The sequence below is a fragment of the Garra rufa genome, chromosome 8 (assembly GCF_049309525.1).
Source record: "Garra rufa chromosome 8, GarRuf1.0, whole genome shotgun sequence".
Classification (NCBI taxonomy): Eukaryota; Metazoa; Chordata; class Actinopteri; order Cypriniformes; family Cyprinidae; genus Garra; species Garra rufa.
The window spans coordinates 32804812-32830738 of NC_133368.1; the positions used below are offsets into that span (position 1 = coordinate 32804812).

General features: G+C 35.0%; 1 protein-coding gene across 1 annotated transcript in view; it reads left to right on the plus strand.

The window, feature by feature from the left end:
* LOC141340152 (receptor tyrosine-protein kinase erbB-4-like) overlaps window positions 1–25927 on the plus strand; it is a 352964-nt gene that overhangs the window by 296925 nt on the left and 30112 nt on the right. The window lies entirely within an intron of this gene.

Genomic DNA, 25927 nt, shown 5'->3' on the forward strand with positions numbered 1-25927 from the left:
TTCTAATATTCTACCATTTCTATCAGGTTTCTTTGATAAATATAAAGTTCAAAAGAACAGCATTTATCTAAAAATATCTCATAATATACTTAATTTTCTAAATAAACTGACTCTAAGCATCAGAATGGTATAGTCTATAATGTTACAAATGCTGATCTTTGGATCTTGGATCAAATAAATGCAGGCTTGGTGAGCAGCAGAGATTTCTTTAAAAAAAAAAAAAAAAAAAACATTAAAAATCTTACTGCCCAAAAACTTTTGCCTGGTAGTGTACAAGCTATCAGCTTTATATTTCAATTGGAAAAGCTGCAGTAACTTATGGAATTCTGTCTGTATCTTTATACCTATATGTTTCCCAAAGTAAATTCTTGTAAGGGAAGGGTGCAACCAAGCACTTTACTTACTTTACTTTCCTCTCCTACATTCTTAGGAAGTGTTTTATTATTATTTGAGCTGTAATTCATAATTCAGCCTTTGATTAGCCATATTATTTGATATTATCATGAATCTCTGATTGCCTCTTACACACTCAGCGTTAGTTGCTCTACTCATTATTCTTATTTTGAGCTGTGGAAAATGGGTTTCAACTTCCTGTCCTTCATGCAAGCTATTTATTTCCCTGCCTTTTAGAACAAATTATCTTGAAAGAGGACTTTGTTTTTGTCAAGGTTTGTGTCTGCGCTGTCTCAAGGTTCGGATTTTGTACTGTACGCTAGTAATTTTTTCTAGGTTGTTATGGATTGTTCTGTCATCTCTCTGGCTGTCTTTAACTTGATCAGAGGCTTTTTGTATCAGGTAATGGCGGGTTTTTGTGAGGTTCATGCCCTTTTGTTCAATTTGGTAAAAAAAACAAAACACTTTTAGCTTTGCTCTTAACCACTTTTTAAAAACTACACTGTTGTGTTCAAATGCTCTACAATAGAGTCACCACATGACTTGAATGCTCACAGTGGTATTAGCTATGTCTATTTTATTCATTGTGAATGTCAAGGGAATGGGTTAGAATTGGTAGAAGATCAGTCAACTATACAGATGTGCAACTATACATAAAAACAGGACGTTCTAATACTCTAATCTTTATATATACAGCATATGTCACTGTATCTTACACTGAATCTTGTGAGGCTTAAAAATGCTATGAGGAAATGCATTGTGAGGAGATTCATTGCCATTATAGGTAGTGCTTTCCTGTGTTTTGTGGTATTGTCCACCTTCTACTACTTCTCATTGCTGTTCCTTGACAGTTTACCTGATATTTCCTCCACCTTTCGTTTTAGATGCAGCACAGAGAATGTAAAGTAATAGGTGTGAACTAATCAGAACTGAATCGAGACTGTTATTTGAATTCAGTTCAGAAACAGAATTTGAAATTCAAATTTAAATTTAAATTCAGGCAGCAACCAGGATGCAGAATAACAATTCAAATTTGAATGTAGGGAAGTAGAATTAAAGGGATAGTTCACCCAAAAATTCTGTCATTGATTACTCACCCTTGTGTTTTTTAAAACCCAAAAGACCTTCGTTCATCTTCTGAACACAAATGTAGGATATTTTTGATGAAATCCAAGAGCCTTCTGACCCTGCATAGACAGCTACACAACTGAAACGTTCAAGGCCCAGAAAGGTAGTAAGGACATCATTAAAATAGTCCATCAGTGGTAGTGTCAGTCTCCGCCATTATCAACGAGAGTACCACGTTATACAGTTGAAGTCAAAAGTTTACACACACCTTGCAAAATATTAATTATTTTACCAAAATAAGAGGGATCATACAAAATGCATGTTAATTTTTTATTTATTACTGACCTAAATAAGACCCTGTTCAAAAGTTTACATACACTTGATTCTTTATACTGTGTTCTTAACTTAATGATCCACAGCTGTGTTTTTCTTGTTTAGTGATAGTTGTTTATGAGTCCCTTGTTTGTCCTGAACCGTTAAACTGCCAGCTGTTCTTCAGAAAAGTCCTTCAGCTCCCACAAATTCTTTTGTTTTTCAGCATTTTTGTGTATTTGAACCCTTTCCAACAATGGCTGTATGATTTTGAGATCCATCATTTCACCCTGAGGACAACTGAGGGACTCATGCGCAACTATTACAGAAGGTTCAAATGCTCAATGATGCTTCAGAAGGTAAAATGATACATTTAAGAGCTGGGGGTGAAAACTTTTGACTTCAGCTGTATTTTTTTGAATGAAAATGTAGCATATTACATTCAGCCACGACTGCAATTAGGAAATATTGGTAAATAGTTCTTTCAACTTTGGTATTTTCTATCCATGCCCAAACCTACACGCATACTGTACATGCACATACACAGAAACCAGCCCTTTCATTTTGCTCTTCAAAATACCTGCACCTGTTCAAGGAGAAAATCTCACTGATCGTGCATTAACCTCATTGAGTCCTGCTCAGCGTCTCATGAAAGCGTTCTGGAACAGCACGCCGGAGATGAAAGACAAGGAACGAGAAAAGTGGGAGATCAGCCTATGACTGCCTCAGACACATGTCTGTCTCGTTCTCTTTCTCTCTTTACCGTTTCGGTTCTTTTTCAGCTCTGTGTAAAGGGACCCAAGAGGAGGAAAAAAGAAAATTACTTTTGTTGGTGCTTGCACAACACTCATTTCCATCTTTCTCGCTGAGGCTTCCAGACCCCGGGTCACTTCCAATTGTGTGTCTAATTGATTACTTCCCATGCAATTACGTTTGTGTCATACTCGATTTTTCACTGTTTGAGGCGCAGGGGAGCGATCCTCCTTCTGAAGGACAACAGTTGCACTGCAGCAAATCTAGAATGTGGCTGTATTATTAATCTTTTGGCGCAGCTGTAGTGCAGTAATAACCAGCGACATAAACCGCAAACGCAAGGTTACAGAGGTGGAAAGGACGGTGTCAATGACAGGACTTTTTCTCCCTGGGCACTGAGGGAAAAACAGCATTAAAAGCAACAGTATTATGATTCTGCTCATTTGCAACAGCACAAACAAGTGCTTCTTTATTAGGCCTTGGAAAAAACTGTTGCCATGTTTTTTTTCTTTACATTTCCCACTTACATATTCTTTGTGCTTTTCACTTCTTAATTTTGCTGACTGTTTTCAAGCTCATTAACTAAAGCTTTGGGGAATTATGTAAGCTGTGAGAAAAGAATGTAATGAAATATTGATGTCCAACCGCAGAAGGACTTGTGAAATTCTAATCATTAGAAAAATGTGACCCTTCTGCTCCCATAAAGAAAAGAAAAGTGTGTAATGGTAATGTATGGAGCCTTTTTTTTAGAAATGACAACATACATCCTCAGTTCTTGGATTATAATTTATTACATTTTAAGGGCCAGATTTATTAAACAGGGCAAATTAGCAATAAAGCTCCTCCCATACATTTTGCGTCTGAAAAAAAAAACACACATACAAATGCATATTCAATAAGTCAGACTCAAAAATAACTGTGTCCGTGCCTTTTCAGCGTGAATTCTTCACTAGTAAATCCTGACAGTACTATTTTAACGCCAAAAGACTGTTTTTGCTGCCGCAAGCTGTTCGCAAAACTGTCCATTATTTAGCTTTATATATAAAATAAATAAAATAGAAATATGTTATATGTAAAAAATATAAATTATTGTATATTTTTGCATAAACAATATTGTTAAAAACAATTATTTATACATATCTGTTTTTAATAATATTGTTTATTTAAAATATGCAACATTCTAAATATTAGAGTATTAGTTAATTATGCTAAAATGCTACCTGATTTTTTTTTTGAACTTGCGATACTTTTTTCAGAATTGTTTGATGAATAAAAAGTTAAAAAGAACAGCATTTATTCAAAATAGAAATCTTTTCTAACAATATTCAGTCGTTGCTAACACTTTTTATCAATTTAACACATCCTTGCTGAATAAAAGTATTAATTTCTTTCAAAAAAAAGAAAAAATGTACTGACCCCAAACTTTGAACGGTAGTGTGTAAAAGATTTTTATTTTAAATAAATGCTGTTCTTTTTACATTATTATTTATCAAATAATCCTGGAAAAAGTATCACAGGTTCCAAAAAATATATTAATCAGCATAGCTGTTTCCAGCCTGTTTACGCCACTGAATAAAAAAAATAAAATAAAAAAGGTAGTTTTAACTTTTTATCTCACAATTCTGACTTTTTTTCTAACAATTGAGGAAATAACATACAATTCTGACTTCTTTCTCTGAATTGCGAGTTTATGTCTCAATGTCAATTTTGACATATTTATATCTCACACAAATCTAAAAAAAAAATGACCTGAATTTTCAGCATCATTACTCCAGTATTCTATGGAAACCCGTTTCCCACTAAAAAAGGTAAATGCAACCTTTTGTCTCACAATTCTGACTTTTTTTTTGCGAGTTATAAAGTTAGAATTGCAAGAGTTGTAGATTTGCGTGAGATATAAATTAGCAATTGCAAGTTATGAAGTCAAAGTTGACATTGAGACATAAACTTGCAATTTAGGAAATAACATACAATTCTGACTTCTTTCTCTGAATTGCGAGTTTATGTCTCGCATTTGTGACTTTTTTTCCTTAGAATTGCGAGTTTGTATCTTTTTTTTCTCTTAGAATTGCGTGAGATATAAACTCGCAATTACAAGTTATGAAGTCAAAATTGCGAGACATAAAATTGCAATTTTAAGACTTTTTTTTCAGAATAGCATGATACAAACTCACAATTCTGAGAAAAAAAGTCATAATTGCGAGTTTGTATGCAATTCTGAGAAAAAAAAGAGACATAAACTTGCAATTTTAAGAAATAGCACAATTCTGACTTTTTCTCAGAATTGTGAGTTTATATCTCAGAATAGTGACTTTTTTTCTCAGAATTGCAAGTTTGTATCATGCAATTCTGAGAAAAAAAAAATCTGAATTGTGAGACAAAAAGGTCACAATTACCTTTTTTAGTGGGAAACGGGTTTCCATAGAATACTGGAGTAATGATGCTGAAAATTCAGGTTATTTGTTTTCTTAGAACTGCTTGAGATATAAACTCGCAATTACAAGTTATGAAGTCAAAATTGTGAGACATACACAATTCTGACTTCTTTTTCTCAGAATTGCGAGTTCATATCTCAATTCTGAGACAAAAGGTCGCAATTACCTTTTTAGTGGGAAACGGGTTTCCATTAAATACTGGAGTAATGATGCTGAAAATTCAGGTCTGATCGCATGAATAAATTAGATTTTAATGTATATTAAAATAGATAAAAGTTATTTTACATTGTAATAATATATTTTAGAATATTACTTTTTTTCTGTATTTTTGATCAAATAAATGCAGCCTTGATAAGACACTTCTTTAAAAAAACATTAAAAATCTTACTGATCCAAAACTTTGAAATGGCTGTGTAGATAGATAGATAGATATAGTAGTAAATGTACCTCTCTTTCTAACTGCGGTGTGTTTGTATATACAGAACACATGCAGAGTGTACTTTCTTTCTCCATGGAGATGAAAGGATGACATAACTGCTGAGAAGAAACAAAGCCCTGGGAAGTGGAATAGAAAAGGAAGAATCCCTTTTTAAAAGTTGCCCATATTAAAAGCCTATGATGTGACGAGAGAAAAAAGAAAAGCGGTAATTACACAGAGATCAAATAGAGAGCGTGGGGCTAGTGCTAATACCCACTCGCCCACCCCAATCACTGGAGAAACCAGGCCCATTAATAATGAATCTGGTGTCATCATTAAGAATCTGAATGATTAAACATATCTCCTGGCTTCAAACGCTTTTCACAGTTCGATAGAAAAAAAGAGAGAAGTCTATATCCACACACATATGGCTAACACATACATGAAGAAAACTGCAATGACATGAAACATATATAAAACATACTAGGGCTACAGATTGTAGCATTAGGGAAAGAAATCTTTCATGTTCCGCAGTAGAAATAATTACATGCAGGTTTGGAAGAGAGAGAAAATGATGGAAGAATTTTCAATTTTGAGGTTGAACTATCTCTGTAAAGATGACGTGTGCAATTTCTGCACTATTGGTTGAACCAGAAGTTTAAATGTCAGGTGCTTAAGCATACAGAACAATGTTTTGAAAAGCTCCACAGAGCCTCTGAATTGCTTATTTAATATTATCTCTACACATAAATCTGAGAAAGTAAAAAGTCATTCAACATTAAAAACTTACATCACTTTTTTGAAGTATGTCTAATGCTTTCATCTGCCAATTAGAATGCAGTAACATGTTCTAATTCTTGGTAATATTTTTAAATCCATTCCACAGAATTTCAGAAGTTTCCCTCAGAATCCATGCAGTAAATGTGCAAAAGTGTGTACAATATCTAGTAATACCATTGGATATAGTGTGTAACTTCATGGGCTAACAACAGCCAACTTCATGAGTCCATCAGTTATTCTAATGTACGTGTAGCTTTTCATGGCCCCGTTGTTAATTCAATTGCATGAAGCATCCCGAGACAGCACAGCCAATTAACATCACCCCGTTCTGTGTACTGTAAAAAGAACTCAGCGAAGAGAAAGTAGAGTGCATCACAGAGCGGTTATATAATCTGAGGCAGGTGAAAAGAGAACAGTGACTTCACCATGAGGGTGAACCGAGTGCCAGAGTAGAAGAAGCATTGACAGCAGAGAAATTAGTGTCTGGTTTATCTTTGACAGATTGATAATGTGTTGAGCTTTGTTCATTCGTTAATGAGATTGCAATTGTTTGACCACCCTACCTGAATTAAAGGGATAGTTCATTTAAACATTTAATCATCATTTACTCACCCTAATGGCCCGTACTGTTTTATTTCTTGTTTGAATTAATATATCAAAGACTTTCTGAACTGCTTTTTCCATACACTGACAGTGGATGGTGATTTATACTGCCACATATCTACATTTAATCATTTAGCAGATGCTTTTATCCAAAGCGACTTACAAATGAGGATAATAAAGGCAATTAAACCAACAAAAAGACCACAATATGTAAGTGCTGTGGCAAATCCCATTTGGTCTAACACAGTAGTTGTTTTTTTTTTGTTTTGTTTTTTCGAGAAATGATAGAATAGAAAGTGCTTTTATTAATAGGTCAAGTGTTGACATATGTATAAAGAGGAATTAACAGAAATTAAGTCCCTGGTAATTTTCCCATCTGCAATTCATATTTGTGTTAATGTGTAAAAAAAATAAAAAAAAATAAAAATAATAAAATAAATAAAATAACTTGTTTTTTTTGTTTGTTTGTTTTTTTTTTGGATAGAATAGAAAGTGCTTGTATTAATAGGTGAAGTGTTGACATATGTATAAACAGAAATTAACAGAAATTTATTCCTGGAGAATCTTCCCTTCTGCCATTCATATTTGTGTTAGTGTGTAAAGTAAAGTAAAGTAAAATCAAATAAAATAAAATAAATTTTATTTTATTTTATTTTATTTTATTTTACTTTACTTTACTTTACTTTACTTTACTTTACTTTACTTTACACACTAACACAAATATGAATGGCAGAAGGGAAGATTCTCCAGGAATAAATTTCTGTTAATTTCTGTTTATACATATGTCAACACTTCACCTATTAATACAAGCACTTTCTATTCTATCCAAAAAAAACAAACAAACAAAAAAAACAAGTTATTTTATTTATTTTAAATGATAGAATAGAAAGTGCTTGTATTAATAAGTCAAGTGTTGACATATGCATGAACTAACTGAAATGTAGTCCCGGATCATCTTCCCGTCTGCCATTCATATTTGTGTTAATGTGTAAAATAACATAAAATATTAAAAATTAAATTAAATTAAATAAGAATAATAAAATAAATTACATTAAATTAAATCCAAACAGCCCTTAACAGAAATTTAGTCCTGGATCATTTGCCATTCATATTTGTGTTAATGATTAAAATAACATTAAAAAATGAAAATAGAAATAGAAATGATAAAATAAATTACATTAAATTAAATGATTTATATATTTTAAATTAATTTAGTATTTTTTTTTTTTTCAAAATTGATAGAATTAAAAAATTAACTTTAAATTGAATTAAATTACATTTTTATCACACAATGGCTTCATGAGGCTACACGGTTTGTATATACTACATCCATGAAACTTTTATGGTGCCTATTTGTTCATTGATACCTAGCAATATAAATCTTCACCCATTTTCATTGTATGGAAAACAGAAGCTCCGACATTATGCCTAAGGATATCATATTAGAGATTGACTTTAATACAAGTATGACGTAATTTGAGGTAACTTTGAGCTAGCCTGACTTCATCTTCAAGGGAAGGACATGTTCACCTGACAGAAATGTGAGTGTAACATAACATTTCACCTGTGTTGGTGTGTTTTAGCGTGTTGCTGCTAGTCGACAGCCTGCTCCAGTGTTAAGAAAGCTTTGACATGCACGCATTTCAGCTTCCCCCATTTGTCTCCATTACCCGTAAGCCCCTGCTAATGGAGTCAAAGAGTCTCTAGGGTGTTGTTAGCACCTGACTTTACCGTTTGATACGAGCCTTTGTAAAATCAGTCATTACGCTCCAGCCTGAAACGCACACTCACGCAAGCATTTTGACACAAATAGAGCTGTTCCGTGACCCAGAGCTGTACATCACGATATTGCAAAATGACTCCGTAGGTTATTATACGCGTGTGCCGCTTGCAGTGCGAGCAAACGCTCACAGTTGAGAGAAAGAGGAGCAAAAAAACAGGGTTTGAAAAAGTAGAGCGGCTGTGGATGTTGAATAATTCAGGACTGGCAGCACATGGGGCTTCAGGGCCAGCCGGAGTGCAGGAACTCCAGCCACTGATGAGCGGTGTGCCCGAACCTCACCTTTGTCCCGCACACACACAATGTGGATCAGCAGCGCTCATAAACCAGCAAACCCTGCTCATCTGTCCACTCCGAGCTGTTTCAGCCCTCCACCCCCTCAGATATCAGACTTGGGCCTCATTAAAAGTTAATGTGAGGCGTGCAAAGAATTTTAATGTCAATTAATAATCAAAACAGTTTCCTCCACAGTCCTGCGGTTATTTTAGAGCCCAAAACCAGGGCATTCGACACAACGCACCCAAAGCAAAGACTGCAGGGTGCACGAGACATCAAAGTGACCCCAGTTATCCCGCTATGGACCCGATCGGTTCAAACCAATGCGTAGCAGGTGATCGACGCTGTGTTGCGGAGAACGTTTCCTGGCAGGTGTGTAACGCTGTGGAGGATGTTTAAACAGCGGTGTGTTGCGCTTGCCAGCGGTTCTGGCTGGGTTTCAGTCCGTGCACAAGCCAAAGCCTGTGTCATTGGCATCGATAGCACGCAGAGCTGAAGCCTATACGCACACAAACACTTAGGCTTTCAAGTGATACAGACACTACGGACTGATAAAAGCCATCTCCACCTCCGCTAGTTCTCCTGTTCTCGATGTCTTCTCTAATTTGGCATTGTTTCGTCAAGCCCACAGCAGGAAACGTTAATGAAACATTTAAGAGCGCTAAGTCAATTACCTTCGCTCCTGACAATCACAGACCTCTTGTTTCACAGGGAATGTGATGGAATGGTCGTTCTGGGTAACAGATATATTTATGTGAAAATGGAAGTGTCTGACCTGTACTGCATACTGCATGCACCTGTGTGCATACTAAATTACATTATATTTTAAATTATGTCAAACTTCTTACTGACAAATATGTAAAACATAGTGATTTGAAGAATAAGAATGATTCTGTGTGAAAACTTTTTGGAGATATGAATGATGCAGTATTAATAGGTACCTATACTATATAGATGTGCTATGTTGTCTTTAAGTAACAATTTTAAAGATATATATCTTGTTAATTAAATTAAAGGTGAAACAGAATAAAATATAAATATTTAAACAGCATTTATTAATCGATGTTAAATTAATTAATTTACTAATGCATTATTTAAAAACACCAAAATTACTAAAACATAAATTACAATTTAAATGAAAAGCAAATGTTTTAAATGAAAATGTAACATATATTAATAAATACTATAAGTAAGGAATAATTGACGACGGGCTGTTGAATTCTTAGAAAATAACGCACACCCCAGGTACCGAAGGAAATTATTCCACTTATACTATAGTTACCACAGCTCAAGACATCATTCAGATTATATTTCAAGGCATTCGTCTGGTTTTTGTCCTTAAAACGCTATTGTGAGTAGGATTAATTTCTTACACAGCCCATCCAACGCCTCTGTTGCTAATTCCAAAACATCATTTTAGACCTAGTAACAACACTTGAGCCGGTGATAGCAGAGTAATGCAGTTAATAATTACGCTTTTAGACAGACAGACAGACAGAAAGAAAGAGAGAGCTCGTGAATGACCCCTCTGTGTCTGTGCATCTTTTAAAAGTGATCGGCAGCAGCGTCTCTACTAAAAGTGAAAGTTAAAGTTAATTTTCTTCAGGAACAGCAACGTTGTTTGCTCTCTTGTGAGAAATGTCATATAGTTTTTAAATTGCTAATCATCAGAGCAACACTAACAACTTTAGCGTGTATGTTAATGTGTGTGCAAACTGTCTGTGAGGGAGACAGAGTGGGAGAAATAGAGCATGTGCTTTCCATACAGAATAAAACGTAATTTTGTGGCAAAAACATGGAACATGGTCTTTTTTTATTGCATTGTTTACTGTAATTTGTTTGGCCAGTGTCGTTGTGGGTTTTGGTTATTTTGCTGTTTTAGGCTGTGTGGATCTTTGAAATAACTGAAATCATGTTGCAAAGTGATATACACATGTAATGAGGTCAAGAGCTGCCTGGAACTATGTTCACCGTGCGTTTCCCTGAAAATAATGCACACCTTAGAATGTTTATCAGCCAATTAGTTTTAAGCATTCAACAGCCCCGTAGTATGTGAAGAAAGAGGTTGACTGTATGTTTATTCATGGCTGAACTGTCCCTTTAAATGTATTTAAAAATTAAAAATCCTAGGAAGTACATAAATAAAACAAAATTGTCCAACACTCTAGTTAATATAATGCTAATTATGTTTGTGCACCAGAGTTAGTGATTTGAAGGATAAGAAAGTATTTTAATGATTCTGGTTTTAAATATGCCATATTTTTATTTATTTATTTATTTATTTATAAGTTTACTTTTGTTATACTGAATGACATTTGGGTGGCTGTCTTCTGTAATTCATGGAACAATTAGGTTGTATTGAACTTAATATTATTGTAATACTTAGTATTAAACCCAAATTATTGTTTTGATGCTTTATTTTTTTATTGCATATATATTTTAATATACCTTGAAAACAAAGTATACAATTTAAGCTACACTAGTTTTATTGCTTCCAAGTGCATAAAACAAAATTCTTACAGAGATGTGATGCCACTAACCTGGTTATAAGTGATTAGTTCAACTCAGTACTTTCAAAAAATTGCTTTGTTCCAGCATTGACCCTTGGAAACTAATCAGATTAGAATTGGCAATTTTAGCTAAGCCTTACAATTTTTGTGAGCAATATGCATCAGACGGTCAGTGAATGAACTGTTCAGTAGTCCGTGGGTGTGCTGGCTGAGACTACAGCCTGTATAACGTTCATTTAATTATAGAAATGCTTCTGCAATATAATGTAAAGCATTTGACTGTAGCAGTTCCACGTATACATATCATGCACAATAATCGTATTAATAATATATGGGTGCATGGCAGCACTGTAGGGAATAACTAAGAAAGACTGATGGGGTTGAAAATCAAAAAGGACAAGAAAATAATTGGAAAATACCCAGCAATCACAGGCCGTCTATTAGTTATTCTCTTTTTCCTGCTTCCTGATTGGCTAGCGAGGAGGAAGCAGGTGAACGTAGCTGGGGCTACCTGTCCTGACTACCACGGAGTCACCACCACAAAACATGCCCAGTGACATAGAAAACACCACAAGTAGCAAGAGAAGCAAAAAGCAGCTGGTGTGCATCTGGAGTGGTAAATCGAGTGTGCACCGGCTCTTGTGTTTCAGCTAAACTGGCACAACAAGGTCTTTGCCGCAGCATCCCCATCTCCCTCCGTGGCTTAATAATTAATGTATTTATTTTTTGCATAGTGGCTCACAGGGATGCGGTTCAGGGGCTGCACTGAATGCAGTGGAGGGTAATAGGACATGAATAGCCCCTGCTGCTGCTACGGCCGCCCTGCCAAGCGCTCAAGCTGCCCAGGTGGGGTCTGCCATGCGGATGAATGCTCGATGCTAAATATACCCCAAACTCCTCCCTCACTTCCCCACCTGGCCTCTTGTTTACTCTCAGAGCACATCTGAAATCACTTTTCCAAACACAGACAATTTCCTCATCCAGCCCTGTTACATCATTTTGCAGCACTACGCATGAGCAAATTTTTAATGTGTTACACAAGGTATTTTAAGTCATATTTAGTTTTGGTAACAGAGCAAAACGTTTGGCCCAAGCAAAGTTTTGGAGTCAAAATTGGAGTTTAAATTCACTTAACTAGGGATGGGAATGAATGATTCTGGTTGTTTCAGGGATGCTTTCTCATTAGATTTAGATACGTTTTTTAGAAAGAAAGAATAGACGTGAAATGTTGTAAAATTCTGAAATAAAATGAATGCACACTGATCGTCATTGTAGGAATGCAGAGAACTGTTAACAGAACCAGATATCATGAATTTTTGTTGTTTTAATGAGCTGGATATTGATTCCCAGCCATACAGTTGTTATGATTAATATTATTATTATTTAGTGCTGTCAATTGATTAAAGAAATTAACTAATTAATCACATATCCCGCCTAACATTTGAGTTTTTAAATATACTTTTATATTGTATGGTTACATGCACATTTCACATTCAATCTTCAAATTAAATTAGAAACAACATAAAGACAGTATATTTTTAATATTTGGTAAAAAAAAAAGTTTATGACTGATACCAATATTACTGAACTTTTTAGGAAATTGTTCTTTTTTTCCTAATATTTAACCATTGACTAAAGCCGTTCAATGTTACAGTATAATAGTGAGAAATCAATTTTAACATTTATTAGACTTTACAAAATAACTTTTTTAAAAACATAACCCATTATTTAACTGTGCCCTTCAGCAAGTAGGAAATGTACAGATATTGAGTAAAGTTATCAAACACTAAATGCTAAATGAAATACAGATAATTCCTTAAAGCTACAAAAGTTATTGATTTCTTCTTTTAGTTTTGTTCTTTTATTAACAGTTCTTTTATGATCACAGTAGCTGGGTTATTAGGTTATTTGGCTGCTGTTGCAGGACATGACGCAGATCTGGCACGCATGCTTGTAGTTTCATTCACGTTTTAATATGAAATGATACGGGCTACAGCACGCTCCACCGCATTTGTGTGTGCAACTGAAGTGTGCAAGCACAGTATAACAGCTGTCAGGACAGCTAAATTTGTTTTTACTGACATATGGCCTGACAACATCTCATCTGAACACAGTTTATTGTTGTTCTACTGAAGCTCCCTCATCACCTGTACCTTTCCCGCGCTCCTTCGCTCCTTTCAGCTGGTGCTGAAGTGAAATGGAGTGCACGTTTGAAAAGTCTCCCGTTTGATGTGGTTGAAAAAACAGGCAGAAGCAGTAGTTGTGAGTGGGGTGGCTAACCCTAGCCCCTTCCCTGCGTTAAATGTTCTTAACACTGTTAAATTGGAAAATTAATCGTATTATATTTGTATATATATATATATATATATATATATATATATATATATATATATTAGTGGTGGGCCGTTATTGGCGTTAACGTGCTGCGTTAACGTGAGACTCTTATTGGGCGATAAAAAAATATTCTCAAAGTTGGGTTGGGACTTGGGAGCTGGGTCTAAACTACGCAAGATATGATGACTTTCACCTTGATATTTTAGCGCGGATGACGTATACCTAGTCGAATGGCACTGTAGGGGGCGAGAACGAGTCTTCAACTTCTGTGAAATTACCACATCAAATGAGACGTGCAAACATGGATGCAGCTATGAAGCCGCTTCAGGGCAGGTGCGTTGCTAGACCCTTTTTACTGGGGCACGTGAGTTATAATTTACTTTGATAATCCGGAAATAAAGACATTAAACTATATGCAACAACTGAATTGACGCTTCTAAAAGCAACGCAGTTTAATGGAGGACTATGCATGCAGAAATCCATGCCCGTGCGTGTCTCTTTATTTAACGGCAACGCGCACGTCGTGCAGCCTTTTGCACAGAAGTACCTGGTTACACAAGTTTGTATAGGTAATTATGTTGTAAATGCATTTGTCAAGCAGTTTGTGATGCATTTTGGAAACAGGAGATGAGCACCTAATCTAATGCGCCACCTGGCCCGTTCTCGAAGACTTACTTTTAGTCATTATTTGGGTAGCACACATATTCTGAAAATGCCTTCAGAAGAATTCAAATTAGCCATTTTAATCTAGATTAATTCCAAGTTTTAATATAGATTAATCTAGATTAAAAAATTAATCTGTGCCCACCCCTAATATATATATATATATATATATATATATATATATATATATATATATATATATATATATATATATATATAGCTTCTTTCTATAGTAAATATTAAAATATTATATAGTCCATATATTTACTATATGAAGGATTTGCATCATTTATATTCCTTTTCAAGCTGTTATGAGATTTAGAAGTTGAGTTCAAAGGCGTTCTTGGATTCCCCTGCAGGCTAGCTGGGGAATGCTGACCTCTCCCTGAGGTTAAGAGAGGTCACAGTCAAGTCATCTGTATTCAGGTGCTCTTTTGTTTCAGTTTGGCTTGGTTTTTATTCCTCTCTCTCTCTCTGTGGAGTTCCTGGGGACAGAGCTCATTGCAGTGCTGGTGTGGGGTGAACAGAGTCCCGCTCTGATATCTGAAGTGTCACTCAAAAGCCAACGCTGCACCACTCTCTCTCTACCTATGTTTTTCATTTTGGTTGTTATTTTTATTGAAGCATGCATTTAAGCTCACTTGTGTTCCCTGATTAAGCCATTGTGCAGTTAAGGAGCCATTCTGCAATGGCCAAAGAAAGAGAGAATGGATGTGTGAATTACAGTGTTAACAACAACCTTCTACAGTTTCTTTAATCACCCTTTTTGCACACTGTTTGACCCCCCCCCCCCTCCACCAAAAAAAAAATAAAAAAAAATAAAAAAAAAAATATATATATATAGTTGAAATCTTGAAGTTTACATACACCTTGCAGAATCTGCAAAATGTTAATTATTTTAACAAAATAAGAGGGATCATACAAAATGGATGTTATTTTTTATTTAGCACAGAATAAGATATTTCACATAAAAGACATTTACATATAGTCAAAATTTTCAAGAGAAAATAATAGTTGAATTTATAAAAATGACCCTGTTCAAAAGTTAACATACACTTGATTCTTAATACGGTTGTTACCTAAATGATTCACACCTGTGTTTTTTTTTTTTTTTTTTTGTTTGTTTAGTGATAGTTGTTCATGAGTCCCTTGTTTGTCCTGAACAGTTCAACTGACTCATATGCAGCTATTACAGAAGGTTCAAACACTCACTGATGCTTCAGAAGGGAAAAAAATGCATTAAATCTAGGGGTGTTAACTTTTAAAAATAATTAAGTAAAAAGTAAAATTTACCCTGATCTTCAAATTCCAAAAGTTTTCACCCCGTCTCTTAATGCATAGTTTTGTCTTTTGATCAGTGAGCGTTTGAACCTTCTTTAATAGGTGCATTTAGTCCCTCAGTTGTCCTGAAAATATGGATCTCAAAATCATACATTCATTGTTGGAAAAAGTTCAAATACACAAAAATGCTGAAAAACCAAAAAATCTGTGGGACCTGAAGGACTTTTCTGAAGAACTGTTCAGGACAAACAAGGACTCATGAACAACTATCACTAAACATATAAACTTTTGACTGCAGCTGTATATGTGTATGTGCTGTATATATTATAGAGAGTATCATTCAGCACTCTGCACTGCTCTCTCTCTTTTAAAATCGTTCATCACAGTGTTGACCTGAAGTAACTGCGTTCAAATCCTCCCAGAGGAGATAGCTGGCAGAATGCACTTTGTGTACAGGCTGACGGTCTTAATCTGTGTTCGTTATCTGCAGACAAACCATTACTGTATGTTCCCTTTCCTATAGGCCTGTGTTTTAGAAATCTATTCCCACAAGTGTGCCACTGCATGTAGTGATTTAACTGCTCTAATTCAACAAGCTCACCTACCCGACCCAGATATGTAACATGAAAGGTTTTTTCAGTTACCAGAAACGAGAGAGTCTTACCCTTTGCCCTCGCTCATTTATACCGCGACTCCTTTTCTGTTCTTTTCTCAGATAAATAAGCAGATGCTCCCTGCCCTAGATAATTCCATAAGCCTTTAATCTTAGTCATTTTTCATAAAGATTCATCGGAAACAATTGCGTGAGGGATAACAAAATTTAATCAGCCAGCTTTAAACGCAATTACCACCCTGAGGAAGTCAAGGGGCAGGGAGGATTGTTGGTAAAACCCACCATCGGAAGCTGTCATCCATCATATATTTATATATACTGCACCTATATTTATTGAGCCCACCAGCCTTGAACCCTGATACACCTTGTAACCCAACAAACAACTCCAAATAAGACAGGGTTCAAATGCTTCCGCAGTAACTGTTCATAAATAGATGTTATAGTGTATTGTGAGCATCTGTCATTGCTTTTAAACCACTGTTACTACACAGTTTCCCCCTCAGCGTTCAATATACTTTCAATTCTTTCTTTATTGCTTGTATATCACACCGTCACTGTGACAATTCCCCTTATAACAGTTGCCAATAAAAATTGCCCTCCTGTAGATAGAAAGGGTGTCCTATTTTTTCCACCACCATTTTTTTACTTTTTTATTTGTATCAACCTTGGTTGGATTTGAAAGGGATTTATTTCAATGCAGCTCTTGCCTGTTATTTATTGCCTTTGTCATTGGTTTTTCAAGAGTTGTTATCGAGTTGGTCTTTGTCCCTCCACAGCCTGAGCAAAAAAATAAATAAAAAATGATGCATTGAGCACTACAAGAGGGTCCTTGGTTCAGATGAATTCCAAGGACCCGAAACAGACACATGTAACCAGCAGAACACATGTTCTGTCAGCGCCCATCACATATGGGCCATCAGTGGGCTCCCATGATGCTTTGCCTGCCGTGGCCACTCATGCTTGAATGTCAACAGTGTCTCGTTAAAAGTGCATTTGCTCGCAGCCAGCGCGGCACGAACGCCTGCTGAACTACTCCCGCACAGGTCCGCGCCTTCCCCCTTTCTCTCTACCGAACGCCTGCGGCATCAACTCCTCATAAATGCTTTTATGTAGTTAAATTAAAGCCGTTGTTCTTTTCAGGTCAGTAGTTAAATACATAAAAGTGCAATTAAATTCAAATGGAGTCTGTCTGTGTTTTATTCCTAGTTTGCCACCCCTGTTTCTCTAGATTTATGTGAGCGGTTCTTGTGCTCTGACCTTGGCTGAGGTGTTCATGGAAAGCCCATCATTGAAGCTTCTTATTATTATAGCTAAATAGCATGTAAGTGAGCAGCAGTACACACATTTAAGCATTCATACTATGGTTCAATAGTTTGAGGCCAGTAAGATCTTTTTGAAAGAAATTCATATTTTTATTGAGGAAGGACCAATTAAATTTATCAAAACTGACAGTAAATACATTTATAATTTTACACACGATTACTATTTCAAATAAATGCAGTTATTTTTGAGCTATTACAGAAGGTTCAAAGACTCACCGATGCTTCAGAAGGGAAAAAATGCATTAAAAGCTAGGGGTGTACATTTTTAAACATAATGAAAATGTGTATTTTTTTCTTATTTTGCCTAAATATGTTTTTTCATTTAGTACTGCCCTTCAGAAGCTACAAAAGATACATACATGTTCCCCAAAAGACAAATTAAGTAAAAAGTAAGATTTACCCTGATCTTCAAATTCAAAAGTTTTCACCCCCGACTCTTAATGCAACGTTTTTTCTTCTTCTGAAGCATCAGTGAGCGTTTGAAACTTCTGTAATAGTTGCATGTAGTCCCTCTAGTTGTCCTCAGTGTGAAAATATGGATCATACATATGGATCATACATTTACACATTGGTACACACATTTTAGCTTTTATATTATTTTTCAATAGTTTGGGGCCAGTAAGATCTTTTTGAAAGAAAATTGTATTTTTATTTTTAAGGATCCATTAAATTGATCAAAATTGACAGTAAACACATTTATAATGTTACAAAAGATTACTGTTTCAAATAAATTATGTTATTTTGAGCTTTCAGTTCATTAATATTCATTATAACAAATGTATCACAGTTTCCAAAAAAACTGTTTTGAAGATTGATAGTAAGTTTCTTGAGCACCAAATCAGCATATTAGAATGATTTCTGAAAGAGCATGTGACATATAATCATAATAATTTCACAATATTACTGTTTTAACTCTATTTTTGATCAAGTAATCAATATTATAGTCTGGTGAATAAAAATATTACTATTATATTTTATATTATATTTAAACTGTAGTTTATATTGTTGCAAAATATTTATATTTTAAATAAATGTTCTTTTAAACTTTTTATTACAGAATCCTAAATATAATATATATATATATATATATATATATATATATATATATATATATACATACATTAAACCGTTTTCAACATTGATAATAAATAATAAATATTTTAAAATATATTCACATAGAAAACGTATTTATTTTACATTGAAATAATATTTCACAATATTAATATTTTTCTGGATTTTTGATTACATAATTGCAGCCTGCTTAAAGTAACTAATAAATACTTGCACATTCAGAGTAGCACATAGCTTAGTTTATATGTGTAGTTGTGTCATTTTATGCAGATGTAAGTTGAAAAATTATGTTTATGTTGTATATCTGATTAATTTTGATATGTGCATAGGAAGCATGTTAGTGAGTTAATTAACCTGCTAACAAAGCACTTCAGTTTATTGATGTTCATTCACTTTGCATCTTCAGCTCACGCAGCAGGGTCAAATCCCATTATTGGTGATTATAGGATTATTTAAAGCATTCATAATCCTTCTAGATTTTTCTTCTTCAAAAATCATAGCGTTAATATCATGTTGTGTTATTTTTTCCTCACCACGTTGTCATCAGCAGTATGCTTAGTTAAAAGTCTTCCTGTAGCTCAAGCAGTAGCAATGCCAAGGCCATGGGTTTGATTCCCAGGGAAAGCAATGTAAATGCAATGTAAACCGTTTTAATTCATTCTGAAGATTAGCCATTATCATCTGTAAGAAATCAAAATTCAGAAGGTAGAACATATTGTTAGGTGCCATAAGTGGCTTTTTTGTGAAATAACACACAAAACTACTTGACCAGTACCACTGAAATGTATCTGTCAGCTAATAAGAACATTTCAGGTAGATTTCCTGAGCAATCACCCCTCTCTCTGACAGTCCTAGACTCTATAAACCATGAAAAAGATCACAGAATGCTTTTATTTACCTATTATCTGCCTGCTTCTGAGCCATTTCTGTGTCGGTCAGTTGTGATAAGAGGCTACCAGACACATGGAAGAAATTACTTGTGTAATTTTTTCTTAAATTGGACACAGAGGGACACACAATCTTTAAATTTCCGCTGAAAGATATGTAAGAATCCATAAAACGTCTTGCCAGTTCTCTCTTAGGTCTTGTTTAGAACTTAACCTGTGCACTCACGCTCACAAAAGAATAAAGTCAGCATGACAGATATCACCCTCAACTGTGCAAAGAACAGTCATTTTTGGTTAAACCACAATTACGTGTTTATTTTTCTCACAAACTCCTGATGTGTTGGGTTCCTTGCAATTTTTGCTCTACTCATCGGAAAGAAAAATCCCTCTGTGTTCCCTCTTGCTGTTTGCTCAACTTTCATTTTTTACACAGACAGCATCTCCTTGGTAACACGACTGGAGAGGCTAGGCTGTGTGGTGCAGAGCCTCACTTTGATGGATGGCGCAGAAGATCACCTATTTGTACAGTGGCGGCAGGGGAAGTTGGCACGGTCTGGCATATCATTCCTCATAAGCCCTGCCAGGCTCAGTCCCTCTGTGCCACACACAGAGCCAGACTGCTGGCAGTGACTGGCGTAAGGCCGGGGTGATGTTGGCACTCTGTGATGAATAGGCGGCCATATCTATGCCTGATTGACTTGATAATCTTTTAAAAAAAAAAAGTGTTGCAGGACTCTGTGATTGTTAAAGAAGATGATTGATTAGTGTTGATCTTCAAGTTGTGTACTACATACTATGTCTCTGGTGCCAATATGATGTATGATGCTCTGGTCCATCTCTCAATTGTGTGAGAGAGTTCTTAGAGGTAATTATACAAAATTATTTTGATGATGGACTTTTACTCGTTCATTTCAGAATTATTAAAACATTTGACATGGTCCGTGATGAGACTGATGCGCTGGGTAGTCCAGTCATCCAATCATGTAATCGGTTGACGCATGTCACATTAGTTTTTTTTTTTTTTTTTGCAAATTGAGGAATTTATTCTGTGAATGTGTTTCCATTGTAGTTTATATTCACGTTTATATTATTAAAAAATATATTCACTACAAGTCTTTTTTACTTTTGAGAGATTTTTAATGTTTTTAAAGAAGTCTCTTTTGCTCACCAAGCCTGCATTTAGTTTATCCAAAGTACAGCAAAAACTTAAAAATTTTGAAATATTTTTACTATTTAAAATAACTGCTTTCCATTTGAATATATTTTAAAATGTAATCTATTCCTGTGATCAAACCTAAATTTTCAGGATCATTACTCATACATTACTGCATTTTTTATTTGATGAATAGAAAGATCCAAATATCAAAATTTATCTAAAATAAACAGCTTTTGTAACATTATTCACTCTACCATTAAAAGGGGGGGGGGGGGGGTTATAGAAATTAATAATTTTATTTAGCAAGGATGCTTTAAATTGATCAAAAGTGATGATAAAGACATTTATAGTGTTACAAAAGATTTCTATTTTTTGAACTTAAAAAATCTGAAAAAAAATCTACTCTGTTTTCAACATAATAATAAATGTTTTTGGAGCAGCAAATCAGAATATTAGAATGATTTCTGAAGGATCATGTGACTGTAATAATGATGCTAAAAATTCTGCTTTGAAATCACAGGAATAAATGACATTTTAAAATATATTGAAATAGAAAACAGTTGTTTTAAATAGTAAAAAATAGTTCAAAATGTTAGTGTTTTGCTGTACTTTAGATCAAATAAATGCAGGCTTGGTGAGCAAAAGAGACTTCTTTAAAAACATTAAAAATCTTACTGTTCAAAAACTTTTGACTGATAGCGTATATAGCTATATTTCATTAAATACAGAATTAATTCTGATTAAAATTGGCTTAAAATATGTATGTGCTGTATGTTTTTTATGTGTATTAGTCTCATACCAATAGTTTAGCAACAGCTAATTTGATTGAAGTCAATTATCGAGTTAAGTCTCCTCATTTTTATAATGCACAGAGTTGTGTTCCCAATTAGTCGCTTGATGTTCCATTTCAGTTATAATGCTAAATATGTAGGCAGCAGACAGTAAGGCAGCTCACCAGGTTTTGGAACCGAGCCAGAGACTCTTTTACTCTAACATGTTTCCAAGTTCAGCCATGTTTTAAATGTGCAGATATGTAGAAACGATAGTCTGTGTGCATGTACAGCATTTCCAAATGACTGACATTAATGTTTTCACTTCATCTGAGACAGAATTGAATCTGCAGCTTTTACCGACCCAACAACAAGTCAAACAGTCATTCAAATGAAACCAGCTGTCATGACTGTGGAGAGAAACGCTTTACTGAACTCAGTGCCAGTGCTGGCATCTAGACTGTGTGTGTGTGTGTGTGTGTGTGTGTGTGTGTGTGTGTGTGTGTGTGTGTGTGTGTGTGTGTGTGTGTGTGTGTGTGTGTGTGTGTGTGTGTGTGTGTGTGTGTGTGTGTGTGTGTGTCTGTCTGTGTGTGTGTGTGTGTGTGTGTGTGTGTGTGTGTCTGTCTGTGTGTGTGCTATCCTGCCCCTCCAGCTGTGTGTCCTTTAATACAGGTAACTTGCCTGCCAATCTGTGCCAGCTGAGAGACTGAGATTAGGGTGATAATGTGGCCTGTTTTTCCAGATTTATCATTTAAATTTCATTTTTCTGCTGTAAGGTTTAATAAATAAATATTAAATGTAAATGTCAAATGAAAATGGAAATATTACCTATAATCATATATCTAAAATCTAAATATCAAATCGAAATGTTAAATTTAAATCTATAAATATTTTACTGTTCAGTAGGGCTGCAAAATGATTAGTCATGATTAATCGATTTAAAATAAAAGTTTATATTTACACACTATATGTGTGTGTACAGTGTATATATATTATGTATATTGAAATACACATAAATACATGCAATAAGAATAGATTTATAAATTCAAAAATTATGTTAGATTTATATGTAAAATATTCATATTCATATATGTATATAATATAATAAATTATATAAGTCTACATACACACAAACACACACACACACACACACACACACACACACACACACACACACACACACACACACACACACACGCACACACACACACACACACACACACACACACACACACACGCACACACACACACACACACACACACACACACACACACACACACATATTAATTGTGACTAATCGGTTTGTAGCCCTACTGTAAAGCTCTTGGTTTATGACTGACTTTCTTCTGTGGAACACAAGAAAAAAAGATATTTTGAAGAATGCTTTTGTCTGTACAACAAATGTCAATGGGGTCCAAAATAAAACTGTCACTTTATGGACAAAATTAAATTAAATAAAATAAAATAATTTGTATTTATTATAATAATAGTAAAAAAAAAAATTATAATAATATTTTTGTGTTCACAGATAAAATAGAAAAACTTCACCAACAGCAACAACAAAAAAAAAAAAACTACACGACCCTAATTTCTGCTAATGAAAAATGTTGAACACCAAGTTCAAGAGAAGTACAACAGGAAATATAGCCTGTGTAGAGGGCTTTCAATGTTGTCTTTGAGAATGATGGATCTTTGAGTAAGAAAGTTAAATTATTCGATGGATTTACGCAACTAGCTTTACCCACAACGTCTGGTGTACAATTTTTCATGACTATCAACCTTATTTTTCTCGTAAGAGCAGGCACGGCCATTTACAAATGTTATGGGTCTGGCTTCTGGTCTCATCCACTTCCAGCTATTTTTAGCTGTACAACACAGCTCGTTTTGCTGCTTTAAATTACAAATTGGTTTGTCTTATCTTAATATTTTAATGTATGATCTTAATTATGAACACACTGGTTTGTAGTACAAACAGTTTTACCATTTACTGCATGTTGTTATTCTTCTCGTTATTTCCCTATAGAGGTTAATGAACCGGAAGTCTCGCACATATGCTTTTGTGTTGAAGAATAAGGTGGATTGCATGTAAACAAAAGCTATTATCTGTTTTAGTTTCTAGTCTTCTTTCGTATGATCAATGTTTTGATATAATAACATAAAGGGTGCTGACTGAGGCTCTGTAGTCTTCAATTGTAGGCTCTCTCTTCCCTCAGGTGTTTTTATCTGATGTATACGCTAAGGTTCAGTGAAGCTGGAGAGAAATCGTCTGTATAGAGAGTCTCCTTCAACCAGTTGGGCCATCTGAAGACCCTTGCTGAGTTCTGCCATTGCATTTATTTGTTTTTCCGATTCTTGCCTCTAGGATAGCGCAAAACATTTGCGTTCAGCCCTCCCAGCATGTCAGATGTGGAGAACACTAAAATTAATTTATCCATTGAGCGACAGGTTTCTCAATGCCCTGTAGAGAGAGGGGAAATACACAATAACACCGTCTCCAATCATCCATGGAGTACAGTTTAATCAAGCTTTTGTTAGGCTATTATCAGTTTCAGATGGCCCGTGGTTATGAATACGTCTCATCTGTTCTTCCGCCACACGACTAATCTCCTGTAGCCGTGAAAGAGAAATCCAGTGCAGTAAATAATGCAAATCTGTTATAAGCTCTCTAGTGTTTTTGTCCACGCAAGTGAGGATTACTCCAGACACGTTAAGATCATAATGTTCATTGTCGTCTGGTGTGCCCAAACAGAGACGTCTCGCTCGTGAACGCACGGGGAGGGGAACAACAGATTGATTTCTCTCCAAATCCGGTGATCCGTGTGAGACAGTATGATGCATATTAGGGCAAAGGATTGAGAGGCATCTCCCTGCAGATGAAATATGAAATTACAAACCTGTTAGCGCTGCTGTCCAGAATGTCGGCACTCAAAATCCAGGATGGATCCAATTTTGACATTGTCTGGGAATGTAATAATTTCCTTCCCTCTGTTCGTGTCTGCCGGGAGTTGACATCTCTCAGAGGAGCAGGAGAAAGTGGGGGAAATACAATGAAGAGAAAATCAAAACAAAAACTGATTAGGGATATTAATAAAAGCAGTAAGAGTCTAATTTGTCTAGCCTCTTTGTTAAAGGGGTAGTTCATCCAAAAATGAAAATTCTGTCATTATTTATTCACCCTCTTGTCGTTTAGAACCTGTATGACTTAGTGTTTTCTTCTTTGGATAATAAAGGGATAAATTTTGAAGTTCATTTTATAATGAATGGGGGCTAGAGCTTTCAAACGCCAATAAGGATGGAAACGCACCCTAAAAATATGATAGAAGTAGCCCTAAACATAAGAGTTATTATACATCATACAAGTCACTGTTCACTAAAAATCTGTTAACTGTGACTAGATTGAGTCATTGAGGTTTGTAAACTAATCATTTGTGACCCTTGACCACAAAACCAGTCTTAAGTAGAACAGGTATATTTGTAGCAATAGCCAAAAATACATTGTATGGGTCAAAATTATTGATTTTTCTTTTATGCCAAAAATTATTAGGATATTAAGTAACAATCATGTTCCATGAGAGATATTTTGTAAGTTTCCTTCTGTAAATATATCAAAACTTAATTTTTGATTGGTAATATGCATTGCTAAGAACTTCATTTGGACAACTTTAAATGCCATTTTCTCAATATTTAGATTTTTTTGCACCCTCAGATTCCAGATTTTCAATTAGTTTTGTCTCAGCCAAACATTGTCCTATCCTAACAATTTATACATCAATGGAAAGTGTATTTATTGTGCTTTTATGTAATGTATGAATCTCAATTTCAATTTCGTGTACCCCGACTGGTTTTGTGGTCCAGGGTCACATTTAAACTTTGTGAAACATCACAAATTTGATGAAAATATCCAATTTGAAAGAACCGTTCACTAGGGGTGAGAGAAAAAATCGATTCACCTAACTGTCGCAGTTCTTTAAAAAATAAATAAATAGATAAAAATCGATTGGTTTACCTCAGAGTCGATTTATATTAAATTATTTTACTTTTCCTAATAGATGGTAGGGAGAAGTTACCGCTTTTTTCCAACAGAGGGGGCAGCACCGCGCAGACGATCGGCGTATGACATCAAAGTACTGCGAGAGCGATTTGAAAGCGAACCATCTGCTCTCTCATGGCTCCAGACGTTTTGCGACCATTGTGTCTGCCGCTGGGACTAATTTTTGTGAGCGGTCGCACTGGCGCGACCACTGCGTTGTTCAACTCATAAGCGCTGCCTTTTCTAATGCATATGAGAAACATCTAATGACAAACGAAACGGAAGGGAAACTACTAATGACTTTCCAGCGTTTAACAACTATTTCCAGCACTTTAAAGCTCTAAAATTATCCAATTTGAATGTTATTTTTAATGGGATGACCAAAATATACTTTGCGGTAAACAAAGTAAAATTTGTTTTGCCTGGAAAACATAACTAAACGTGACTAAACCAGTTTGCAAAGTAACATAG